The 13,791-nt window shown below is 38.8% G+C and overlaps 1 protein-coding gene across 7 annotated transcripts in view; it reads left to right on the forward strand.

Moving 5' to 3' along the window:
• The window catches only part of LOC307009441 (uncharacterized protein), a 132,084-nt gene that overhangs the window by 59,210 nt on the left and 59,083 nt on the right, over positions 1–13,791 (forward strand). The gene's annotated exons all lie outside the window — the stretch shown is intronic.

Raw genomic sequence — 13,791 nt, forward strand, 5'->3', positions numbered from 1 at the left:
TTGCTACTGTAAACTAAACACAAGCTTGTAAAACTTGAACCGACCCATGCTGCTTCTGATTGGCAATTGCTTTAAACTGACATAGATAAACTGTGGGCAAATTATAGAATTAAAATGGATTTAAGGTCATTAAGGAAAAGAAAAAGAGCGGTAAAAGTTCCAACTCTATTATATAGTTAGGAAGTAATCAATTTAGTTTCCAATTTCCAAATAATCTATTTAATTTTAAAATAGGCACACATTTGCTCTTAATATTCGTATGTCTAATTTGTAAAAAACGCAAAACGTTACATTCAGTTATGAATTACATGAATCATGCAAATAATAGCATTATTTTATCAGGATATTACTGGCGGTCGTAAATTTGCACTCGTCTTCTGTGAACAGTAAGGCCCGCCTTCTTTGATTTGATGGCCATCTCGATAATTTTGACGTTGGCGAGTGCTATTAGACCTGTATTGTAAATTTTTACTTTTTGTGATTCTAACAACAAACAGAGCGGTACGTAATGGAGTGCATCAAAGCAGTATCAAGAATATCAAATATTAGGGGGAACAATTTGGCCATTTCTAATTATTGAAGGGACTTGTCCCGCTCAATATCCCCCAGTGGTGGTTATGGCCCTGCTTCTGGAGCCTGATTGTTGCACTCTATTAAGAAACTGTGCAGTGGAATGCAAAACACGTACTGTGAACCGAGTGCTATAATGAAGGTCTTTATATAATGATCCAGGTGTACACCAATTCTGGATAATTGAGGATATAAACTCATTCATGGCAGCAACGTTGAGCTTCAGGGTCATGGCTGGGCCAACTCTGGGACTGAGTCTCTGATGTTTTCTTCCGGTTAACTGGTTAGTTTGGCCGCATTTAGAATATTACATTCATTAATTAATATTCACTACTGAACTGTCTTTTTTGTAAAAACCTATTTTTCATCACTCATTCTGATACCGATTCAGTGTGGCAAACTAAAAATGACTCTTCCCTGAACTCTCCACCTGCGGAAGTGTCTACAGCTTTAGTGTAACCTGCCCTTCTGGAGGTTAATGTGAGGGAAATCAGATTTGGGTAGGAAGCATCTCTAAGCCTCTGGAAAGTAGAGGAGCAGAGAGGGAGAAAGAGCTTTTTGTGTTGTGCGAGGATTGAACGCTACGCTGTATGGCCAATTGACTTCTTCTCCAATTCATCAAATGCACTGTTTACCTAATCTGTCATAGCATTTCAAAACGCATTAAAACCGCAGGCAGATAAGCTCAGCATTCCTACTCCTGAGTCAGGATAGTCTTACCTTCACCAAAAAGGCAAACCATTTCTCTCTCTCTCCCAGAGGATTAGCTCTTGTGTGAAATGCATACTGTAAAGTGCTACCACATCTTGCTTAAGGACAATTCCACCCACCCCTTCCAGATAAATAAAGTATTATTGTGCAGTTAAGGAAGATTAGAAGTTAGAGCAGGGGGTTGGGGATTGAGGATATCTGAAATTGAGTTTAATGCCACGCTTATCTGAATTCTTCTCGTCTTTAATAGTGCACACTGTTGTGTGTGGCGGAGGGGGAGGAAGCGGGGAGATGGGGTCGTATCCTCTACAGTAGGGCGCAAGAAGGAAATTGTGAATTGAGTTGCATTAAAGCCTCTTTTTGTAAAACAAGACCGACAGCAAAGTGAATTGGCATGGCAAGACGTGGAGGAAAGGGCCAGATGCGAGGTGTCGGTTGCAAATTGAACTTGGACCGTGTGCGAGAGGCCCGTCGGGTGTTATACAAACTGCTTAACACATCATTCATGTCATCTAGGGAATAAAATAACCGAGGATGTGCTGTTGCACCATATTTCATGTTTTAATTTCCAGTCTATCCAGAGCAAAAAATATGGATAGACAGGATAATTCTGCTCATATTTACTTACCCCTATGTCATTTTAAACCTGTTATGATTTTTTTTTTCTGTGGTACATAAAAGGTATTTAAAAAAAGAAAAGTTGTCTCATATTGAGCTGTTAAAGGGAAGATTTAAATTCTGTCTTCATTTACTCACTCTCATGTCATTTTAATCCTGTATGACTTTATGTATGACACAAAAGAAGATATTCTGAACTTAGATGATTCGCAAGAAGATATTTTAAAACACACACACACACACACACTCTTTTTATTTTGTCATGACATTTTTAATTTGTTGGGAGGGAAAAACAGTTTACTTAAAATTCACTATTAAATGGCACAATGTTATTTTGTACCCCATTACCTTTCATTGTATGGACACATTTTTTTTATCACATATATCATCTCGCACACTGTCCAAGTGCAAAATATCACTCAGGTTTGGATCGACATGAAGGTGAGTAAATAATGACAGATTTTTTTTTTTTTTTTGGGTGAACTATCCCTTTAACGACTCTATTAGACTGAAAATCAAGCCATTAAAGTCAAAAGCTCACTCAAACTGGCTTGAGGTCTGCCGTATTATTCAGACGATGACTCACCCCTCCATTTTGTTTTCTATGGGTTTCAACTTTGAACTTTTAATCAGATAATCTTAATTTCCTTCTGCTCTTTACTATGGCAAGCCAGTTACCATGGAAACAGAGGACCAGTGTGGCCAAGAAGGGCTTTATACCCTGTGCCTGAGCTGTTTGGCCTGCTATCACAGAGCGCACACACACACGTTTCCAGGTAGCGTTGATTGATTGGGTGATGATGAGAGGTAAGGATAATCTGAATATTTAGTTAAGGCCATCCGGATGCTATTACCTTTCCCCGCAGGCGTTTCGTCTGCAAAGGGAGGGGATAAAGTGTGCTCCTCTGAGGCTCATTTCAACAGGCACTTATTTAGGCGTACAACGCTGCCTTTTGCACACTCACTGCACTGACTGATGTGATAAAGAGGAGAGAAAGTTAATAGATTTTTAGTACTCACTCTTAAGCTTTTGAAATTATTCAAGGTTTTTGATGCAATTGTTTCCCTGTACTTTTAAAATTAAGCCATAGCACATGGTAGGGTCTCGGCTAGTTCTCTCAGTGTCATATAATACATGTGTAATGTGTGTGTATGTGTGTGTGTAGGCCTATATGAGCGTAAGGGAGGTAAATATTTGTCATTCTTCAGGCTGAGAAGAGCAGGAAGATCTGATACAAGTACAAAAGGCTTACAGTGACCCTTCACCACAAACAGACTGAAGCTGATGAGGGATATAATTAGGGAGCGTTCATAAAATACCCATTTACGGTCTCGGACATGCAGAGACAGATAAAAGCTGGAGTCAGATCAAAGAAGACAGAGGAGCTTTTCTGGCATGATGCAGCAGATCTTATTAAAAAATTATCTTGATACTGTAATATGTGTAAACCATTTTTATAGATTTCTTCAAATGTGTTTTTGCCTGCTTTGAGCAAACAGAGGCTTTTTTGTGGGTTTGGAACTAAAATACAAATAAAAATGCTCAGACAATTAGTAATCTGAGCAAAGTTATCACCAAAAATTTCAATCTGCCAACCACTGCGACCTGGCAAGCAGCACAATCTGATCATACTGTCAACCAAGTTTATTAGAAGAATGTCCATGCACTGAAAGACTGACAGGGGCTCTCTTCCCCTGGCTGGGCTGAAACAGAGGTTAATTGACAAAAGAAACCATGTGTGTGTGTGTCAGTGTGTGCATGTGGGTGGATACGGCTGTGTGTCTGACAGGGTAATTGCCTTGTTAAAAGAGAAACGGAGGCAATATTTTGAAAGAACCACATCCCCATATAATCCGCCTTTGAGAATGGTGAAAGAGTGAGGGTTGCCTCTTAGATCAATTGTACAGTCATTTCAGCTATTTAGAATCAGCTCAAATCTGCCATAAGAGGCCATTTGGGTCCAGACACAGAGATCTGCTTTGTTCCTCCCAACTTTGTCAAATCAATCTTTTCTGTCAACATTTTGAAATGAGTTTAGTGCAACGAATATGTGTTGAAAAATCCATTTTGTTTTAAAAATATCTAATTTGTATATTTTATGCACCAAAAATGCCAGAAAATCTGAATTACCAGACATTTTAAAATGTTACTTCTGTAACTTCAAAGTTAATGCAACCATTTCCTTTTGTTGTTCCACACATGACACGTAGGTGGCACTGTAGCTATACACTTTGTCATGTTTCTTGACTATTTAGCTTATTAAAACATGGTAACATAAACACATTTGAAAGAATACACAGCAGTGTTTCATGCACACCTGTGAAAATACCGTTTTTTTAAAGGGTTGCAGGTTCTTTTTTAAATAAATTAAGTTAATCCTATTTTTAGAGACTTGACAAGACCCCATAAAGAAAAGCATTTTATTAAACCACCCACTTGTTTGAATTGCTTTGACCATAGATTATTCATATTAAGATTTCAAAGATTTCCTTAAAATATGATCATTTGCTTTGATGCAAAACTTTTGATCATTTAAATTTACAACAGTAGTGTGTTATTTCCACACAGTACTCAGTTTACCTCTGTAAAGTACCGTGCATTCCGCTGTAATTCTGTTTCCTTGAAAGTTGGTTCATTATCAGCCGTTCAATCTATCTGTGCAAAACACCAGTGTGAGGTTTGTAAATTTATCAATCTATCTATTCATCCCTCGCTCTGTGTTTATGCACGCAGAGCTATTCAAATGTTTAAAGAGTTGCAAAAAAGTGCAGACGCTGAAACAGGTGGAGAGGATAGAGGATAAAATTAGAAAAATGAGTGCAAATGTACATGTTCAGGAATCAGATGGCGCACCGGTCACAGGGATATCACTTTCTTTAAGCTGCAGAGAGGATAACAATTAAGTCCTGGATTTACCGTGCGCCGACTTTAATGCGAACATAGCATGACAATGCACAGTATCTGTTGTGTAAATAAGCAAGACTCTTTTAGCATCTCTACACTTTGTAATTACCATTTATTTGCATCTTGCTGAGGAACCATAACCGGATATGCAAACAAACACTGAATAAGACACTGAATTCTAATATTCAAAACCAACCTCTGCGAAACACTATATTCTAAAATGGACTCGTATCCAACTTTACTATCCTTTCTGAAATGGCTTATCTTTTTTTCTCTTCTCAAAGGACCTCTGACCTAGGCACTTAAACCCTGACCCCTGGGAGCCTGCTGACAGAAAATGAGATTAACTCCCATTAGTTGGCTGCTCAGTGAGGCTTTGCACTCCGCAGGCTGTAGTTCTTCAAAATTTAGTGCTTTTCATGGTTGGAGGCAGTCAATTACAATAAATACACGTCCGGAGTCCACAGTGTCAGTGTATTTCAGTGTGAGAAAACGATTCAGTTTGTTAGCTGGAAGAAAATTGTCTTTGCAAGGTAATTTAATGATGGAAATGTAAAGTGAAACGATCTTAATCTCAGCTACTGAACTGGCCATTTGGCTTCTGTGATGTGGATCCATGTGATCAGTTATCAGGCAGATAGTGGCCGGTCAGAGGTGAGGTCAATACGTTCCCAGCCTTGGTAAAACAGGTGTACACACAGCCTAGGTTACATACATAGGAGTGTGAGTGTGTGTGTCCCTCAGGACCGGGTTCACCGAGGGGGGGACTGTGTGTTTCCTGTACTCAAAAATGTCTTTGAGAATCAACCTAGTGAAACATGGCCCTCACTCTTGAAACCCTAACTACTCTTGACACACACACATATGCAGATACAAATGATACCGTCTTGTATATAAGCAGGTTCATATGTATATATCAGTTGGTATGTGCGGATATATTCAAGTGTGTGCACAGGAAAGGGAAAGTTTGTGTGTGAGTGAGAAAAATAAAGCTTAGATGCCACTGTGAACAGGCTCTTTCTCTTACTGTTTCACTCTGTGAATCCAAACAACACCGTTATTCATCCACCAAGTTCCCCCCGGCAATCCACCCCCCCGCCCCCAACCCCTCCAATCCCAGCTTGGGCCGTAACCATCGCTTCCATTCTCCCTGAATGTAGCCGCACCTGAACTGCTTTACCACGGGGGGCTTGTTCAGAGCAGTATGAGGGGCGGCGAGGCCTGAAACCAATCCCTGTTCGGGATCCCACCACTTCCTTCCAATTGTTCCCAACAAAGCCGGACAGGCATAAATGGGCTGCTATCTGTGTCACGGGAAAGTGGAGAGCAATTTGTTTCCTATTAAACAGGACTGTCAGTTCAGTTTCTCATCTTGTTTTTTCTCACTTGCTGTCTTAGCTTGTTTTGTTGTTTTTTTCGACTTTTTTTTCTGTTTCCGCCAGGCCAGTGTCAGTCGTGAGGTTTTCCCTCGACAGCTAAGTGGCTCGGACCTCCCTTTTAAACCCGAGAACGCACCTGTTTCACCCACACAGGTAATTGTAAGAATGTAGAGGGGAGACCTTGGGGGTAATGGATTCAGAATAGATGCTCCTACCAACACACACACACACACACACACACACACACACACACACACACACACACACACACACACACACACACACACACACACACACAGCTTGAATATGGTACTGAAGAGCCCTGTTTTGCAGTTCTGTAGACTGCACCTGCTAAGTGGGTGATCGGTCTACCCCCAGTTCATGTGAGGGTCACAACAGCTTAATGTGACCCCCATCCTCTCCCTTTCTTTCTTTCCCTCTCTCTTACACAGTCTCAACACAGACCACATCTGCCGTTATTCTGCCTGAGGTGAACAGTTCAATGCGCGTTCAGATAGGCGCAGTAGTTAATAACGGTTTAAATAGAAGTCTTTGCATCTGTTTTTACCGCACTGTTGTTATTTCATTCTAGTCTATATAGTGCGCACGGCTTGTGATGTCACCAAATAAATTAATGGTGATTTATTTCATATCTAATGGCAAACACATTACACTACCATTCAAATGTTTGGGGTAAGTACTTTTTTTTTTTTTTTAAAGAAATTAATACAAGGATGCATTATACTGGTCAAAAGTGACAGTAAAGACATTTATAATGTTACAAACAATCCTGAAATCCTGTTCAAAAATGTATCAGTTTCCACACAAATATTAAGCAGCACAGCTGTTTTTAACATTGATAATAATAAGAAATGTTTTTTGAACTTCAAATCAGCAGATTAGAATGATTTCTGAAGGATCATGTGACACTGAAGGCTGGAGTAAAATTCGGCTTTGGCATTACAGGAATAAATTACATTTTAAAATACATAAAATAATATATTTTTTGTTCTAATAACATTTAATAATATTACTGTTTTTAATCAAATAAATGCAATAACTATAGTGATAAAGATATTGTTCTAAATATAAAATATCAGTGTCCACACCATCGGCACAGTGAAACCGTATCGTTGGAATCACTTTCAGAATGATTTTTTTCAGCTGATGCACAATAAAAACATTGACAGCCAATCAGAATCAAAACTGCAGCTCGTGGATATAATGAGCAATGTTATTGTTCACTGGTGTGGATGTAAATATAGATATCATTATAGTTATCTTTATAGTTATCGTTCTTGGCACCTTATCGTAACGGGCCTTAATGGTTCATTAAAAAAAATCATACCGTCTTCAAACTTTTGAACAGTAATGTATATGCAGACTATGTAGGGCACACAAACCTTATGTGGATGGATCAGTGATGTTGATTTGCTGAAATGTATGGAATTCCCCATTACTTACCTGTGTGTGTGAGCCTGGTAACACGGAAATATAGTCTGTAGTTTTGCTGAAGGTGTAAAAGACTTTTGCATATTTGCATAGAGATATGATCAAGAATGTGAAAGAAGACTGTTGGATTGTGAAGAATGACCACAACAGATAAAAAGTTATATAATTTTCTTTTTTTAATAAACCAAAAATTGCTATTTATGGAAAGGAAAACAAACCTTTCAGCATATAAAAATTCAGCATATGTCAGTGAGAAATATTAGATTTGAAGCCTTTCTTCATAGTCTGGTTTGCAGGCACATATGGCCTGTATGGAAATGCATGTAAATAGATTTTTCTGACAAATGATATGTGTTGTTACTTAAGACAAACACCTTACTGCTGTTTACTTGCGCCTTACTTTAGTTTAATATCTATATCGATCTACAATGTTGATATAAATATTGTTTACAGCATATCAACATTTCCTTACAAGTATTTGTAAAGCAAACCCCTGTCCTGTTCAACAGAATTGAGATTAACTTGAATTAAATATCTATGACATGATTAACAATATTGATATCAACATTGTTTATATCATTATCCTATTATGTATCTTTGGAAACCCCTGCCCCATCTACCAGACTCTATGGCACTACATTAACACATATGGTTCATTTCATTTGCCAATGAGCCCCATTTAAAGAGGTGCGATGGATGAAGGATTAAAAAAAGGGTTGTTGAAAAAAGATTGAATGAAAAAAATGACCCTCTCTCCACTCTCCTTTTGTGTGGGGAGTCTGGAACCCCATCTGTGCGAGAGGAGAGGCGTGAAATGTTCTGTAATTACTGGTAATGATGTCCTAAGATCAGAGACTCAGCCCAAACAAGGTAATTACATGATAAATGTGTGTATGAGCACACTGACCTGGAGTCAGCAGGGCCTTTGAGACAGGCACACGATGGACAGCTAACAGAGATATCTGCTCAAAAGGCCCACTGGGACCTGCATAGATCTCTATTGTCTGAAACACTGTCTCTTGGTAACAACATGGATCAGGGTTCAGCAAAGTGTGTGTGTGTGTGTGTGTTAGGGCTGTCAATCTTCCTCTATAATACTATTCGAATTTCATTCCTTATTTTATTTAATATTCGAATAATATTCGAATATTAAATGCTCAAATTCATCCTATTATTAATATTTGCGACATTACACAGGCTTATGAATCGTCAATGCCACTATAGCATTTGGTTGTTGTTACACGTTCTGTCCACTAGAGGGACAGCTAACATTACAATAAACATTTAGAAACGGGTGATCGCGTTTTTTTTTATTAACAATAAAACAGCGGAAAAAAATGAATGACTTTAATTTGGCAACTTTAATGGACATTTTTCCACTGATCAGTTGTCTGATGTTGTGTCAGAGTTTCACAACTTCATTGGCTCAAGCTCGTGAATAAAATCTTTAAATCCAGACCCCTGCGTGATGTTGATCGGTCTCATATCTTTACAGATAAACAGTGTCAGTTTGTCTGTAATCGCCTTTTGGCAGACAGCTGGTAAGCCCCGTGATGAAGAGAGAGGCAGAAAAGAAGTCAATCTTGCCTGTTTTAGCAGCGGTTCCTTGGACAGATCGCCTAGCTTGTCAGGGTGTAGCGCTGTCAGATGTGCCCTAATGGTGCGTTCACACCGGACGCGAATAGCGCGTCAGGCGCGAGTGATTTCAATGTTAAGTCAATGCAAAGACGCGTTACGCTCTTGACGCGCGAATGGACAGTGGTCAAGCGTATAACTAGACGCGGCAGGCTAGAATTTGACGCGCTATTCGCGTCCGGTGTGAACGCACAGTAAGGTTGCAAGTTGAGGAGTGATATTTCATTCAGATTTAGCATATTCTGCAAATTGCCATTTCTTTAATTGTGATTTTCCCATTTATGATTTGAAATCCAAACACCTTCCACACATCGCTTCTCAAATTGTCAGGAGTGGTGATCTCCGTTTCCGTGGAGACATTCCTCGCCGCCATTATTGACAGTATTGTTATGACGATGCAGCGTGGATAACGCGCACAATTGTGTTACGATTAAAAAATGTATTGTTTATCAGACGAAACAAAAGCATTTCATTTTCACATGCGTGTGTAAGCCAAGTTGGCGAGAAAGGCAAGATTGCATATTATATTTAAAAAAAAGCAATATTCGAATAGTAACTTCAGCATTCGAATGGTATTGATTTTTTAAATATTCGAATTATATTCGAATTTCGGAATTCGTTCCAACAGCCCTAGTGTGTGTGTGTGTGTGTGTGTGTGTGTGTGTGTGTGTGTGTGTGTGTGTGTGTGTGTGTGTGTGATACTTTAAATTTCCTTCTAAAATACCGTAATATTTACAAAATATGGAGTGGAGTGGAAAAGTATTTATTAGATTTGTTTGTGTATTTTTTTTATTAGAATTATTTTAATAAAAAAATATATATTTGGAATAATTTTATTTATTTATTTATATATGCAAAGGAAGATGTAAATGTGGAGGGGGTGGGACTGTTCTGGGCTAGTGTCAGGGGTTAAGTGCCTCACTCAAGGACACAACATTAGTGGTCCGAGTAGGGAAGATCCTCAGGGATTTGAACTTGGATCTTCTAAGTTATAGTTTGCGGTCCTTATTTAGCCTCCAGTAAATTGCTTTGGTGAACTTCAAACCGCTGGAATACACGCATACTTAGTGGCCTGGTTTCACAGACAGGCCTTAGATTAAGACAGGACAGGCCTTAGATTAAGACAGGACAGGCCTTAAATCAATTAGGATATTTAAGTACCTTTTATAAATGCCTAGAAAAAAAACGTTACTGGTGTGCATCTTGAGACCAAACAATGACACTGCGACATATTTTAAGATATGGCAGTGCAAGTCTGGGAATAACTTAAGCCTTGTCTGTGAAACCGGGGGATGATGTGTAATGTCTTTATGAGAGATGTGCATTCATTATCAAGTAAACAGTACTTGTTCTTTTTCATTTCTAGATTGATTGTTTGGTTTTAATATATATTACTGGATTTCCACACGATTAGCATGGCCGGAAATTTAGATTAATGCCAGCTTTTTATTTCCATAATATACAGTATATGATGTGCCTTAATCAATGTGATGTGGCCTATAACTGTGTTTTCAGCCCTAGATTTGACAGTTGTGTCTCTAAATATCCTTGTACTCCATGGATGCGGGGACAGAAAGCTCCAGAGAGACGGTTATAGTCCAGGATCACAGAGGCCATGGCAAATAACTGATCCTCTAGTGCTTCACTTTTTAAATGCAAATAAGGCCCTGCAGAGCAAACAGATCACATGTTTTCTTTTGTCCTCTTTTGGATTAGAGTTGTTTGTAATGTTATTCATCTGTTCTTTAGAACTGTTCTGCGACTTTACAGAATGCATGATAATGAGATCATTTAAATTCTTACACCTTGTTTTTCCAAAAAAATCTGATAGTCATGCAAAAAACATATTTTGAGACTATTACGGTAACTTCAAATGAGGAATCATAGTCAAGAAAAAACAGCCAGGATTTGCCTGAGATTTGCCTAACCTCTGAAAAACAATGCCAGCTTTATTGATGAGTATTTTATGCTCCATAAGCTTGGCTGCCGTTATACAAATGACTGTTGTATTGCACTCTGGTCGTAATGAAAGAGGATATTAAACATGATCACATTTTATCTGTTTATTCATTAGCCCAATTCCAAACCAATATGCCTCGGCAGGTTTAGGGGGAAGCATGCCTGGATTTTACATCTGCATTATTAATTACTTCATTCAAGAAATGTCATGAATTGTTAATTTACTAGAAAATAGTAATGCATAAAATAATGATAAATCTAAAGTGTGTAGACCACAATACAGAACCAAAAATATGATGTGTAGAAGAAGGTGACCCACCAATACCCCATGTCACCTATAGATGGCGACAGTGCCTAATTTTCTGTGTAATGCCTCCATAGGGAGGACTAGATTATGATCGAACTACAATTATGTTGGATTACATGTGTAGTGTAAATTTACTTTTTTTTATTTTGTAATTGCGTTTTTTATTTCTGAATTCTTTTTCAGAAATGCTTTCCTCTCTAGTATGAATTTTATGAGACAATCAAATGTAAATAGATAAGAGATAAAGCAAGATATGGATACCATGTAAATGACCTGATTTGTATGGGTGTTCCAGGCTCCTCTAAACGTACACAAGCCCAGTAAAGGTTTATGCCTGTTAGTTTTATGTTGCGATAAAAGAGTAGTTGGTAAACAGATAAGATATCTGACACATAATAGGGAAATGACGGCATGCACACACAGCACACATTTGTGTGTGAGAGTAAAGTCAAACAAAAGAAATGGCATGTGGAAGAAATAAAGGGACATGAGAAGCCAGAAAATGAATGAGAGAGGGGGAAAAAGGACAATTTGTCACAAAGTCACCCGCATAAAGGCGGAGAAATGTGCGAAATGCAGTAATTGCGTGAAGCAGCCAGTGTGTGTTGAATAGGAGCGCTGTGAGTCGGGTTCTGCTTCCGTGATGTGCACATCTTCAAGAGCGTCTGCGTGAATATGTTACTCATTACCGCGGGCAGATACAAAGCTAGAGAATGCAGAGCGATTGTTCTCTAGTGCTGGAGAAAGACAGTCCTCCCCTCTTCATTAGCGCTGGAGAGAGATCAGGGAGCGAGTGTAATGAAGAGGGGGATCACTCGGTAATGTTTACCCGGCAACGCAGGTGAAGTTGACGGCATAGCGAGCGCGGTTTCACGGCAACTGTCTCTTTCGCGCGGCGCCAAAGACTCGGCCATCATTAATACACAGACTGCATTTGGATGATGAACAGAGTAAACAGTGACTCAATGACCCCAGCCACCAAATGAGTGTCTTTGATTCGGAATGCTCTGTGAATAATTACTGACAATTTAAGTGTCTTTAAATGTATAAGAATCTTACTAATCTAGTTAGATTTCTTAGGGATATACATTTGTTAATTTCTTTAATATAATCAGAGGTAAATCTGGATTTACAGGCATTTCTGATGGTGTGCCATCGAACAAAGTCATAGCCTACATATAAAAAATATTGGCATCTTCATTGGCATACGGTTCTATGAAGAACATCCATAGACCCTTCCCATTGCACAAAAGTTTATTTATAGTGGGGGTGAGGGGTGGGGGAGGTTCTTTAGATTCTAAAAATGTTCCTCACACTTAAAAAAAAATAGTTCAAAAGTTATTTGGCTGGGGAAATGCTTCTTACATGGCATTTGATGCATAAATTGCACAAAAAAAGCTTTATTTTTGTGTTTATTTTTAGAGTGTGTCTTGGTGGAAAACACTTTGACTTTGCTGGTCAGGCTGGTCTCTTGGATCATTTTAGAGAGGTTTTGGGAACTTCTCAGCTGGTCAGCCTGGAAAACCAGGCTATGTGATCCTTTTATTATATTTTTTTTTTACCCTGGTTTAAGAAAATGTGTATTGTTGTTGGACAGTTGACTTAATGGCAAGGTAATGTAATTGGTTTTGCAACAGAAATATTATGAGATTGTCTGAGAATATTAATTAATCTCTGGCATATTTCCGGAAAGGACACAATAACTAATGTAAACCGTTTAGATAATAAAGACATTGACAGCCCTGACCTATAGGAGAAACTAACTGTAGAATTGTGTTCATGACGTAGGATGACAGTTTTTCTTTCCATTTTATGCAAATCAAAAAAGCATAAAGAAAAAAAAAGTGGTCTTAGATGGAGGTTTTAAACACACAAGCCCCCCATAGCCCTCATAATGGTGTGTATGACAATGACACCGTGCGTCTGCGCGTTGCTTTATGGCCCCAATGACTTCAATCACTCCCTGGAAAAACAAATCTGATCTGGTCTACCTGCCTCCATCACGCCATCCTCCAGAACAATGATAGATAGATAAAAGCCAGTGTCTGTGGGTTTGTGTATTAAATAAAAAAGACGGATGTCCCCGCGGCTGGCTGTTTGGCATTGCCTGATGCGAGTCATTTATCTAAATGTAGCCGTGGCAGCCGGGGCCCTGGGCTGACAGAAATGACCCATAATTTGCTGCTAACTGCAGTAGCGGGTTCTATAATAAAAGCTTTTCATTAGGGCTGAGCAGCCTGCACCAGGCACAACTT

Source organism: Phoxinus phoxinus (assembly GCF_949152265.1).
Source record: "Phoxinus phoxinus genome assembly, chromosome: 13".
Classification (NCBI taxonomy): Eukaryota; Metazoa; Chordata; class Actinopteri; order Cypriniformes; family Leuciscidae; genus Phoxinus; species Phoxinus phoxinus.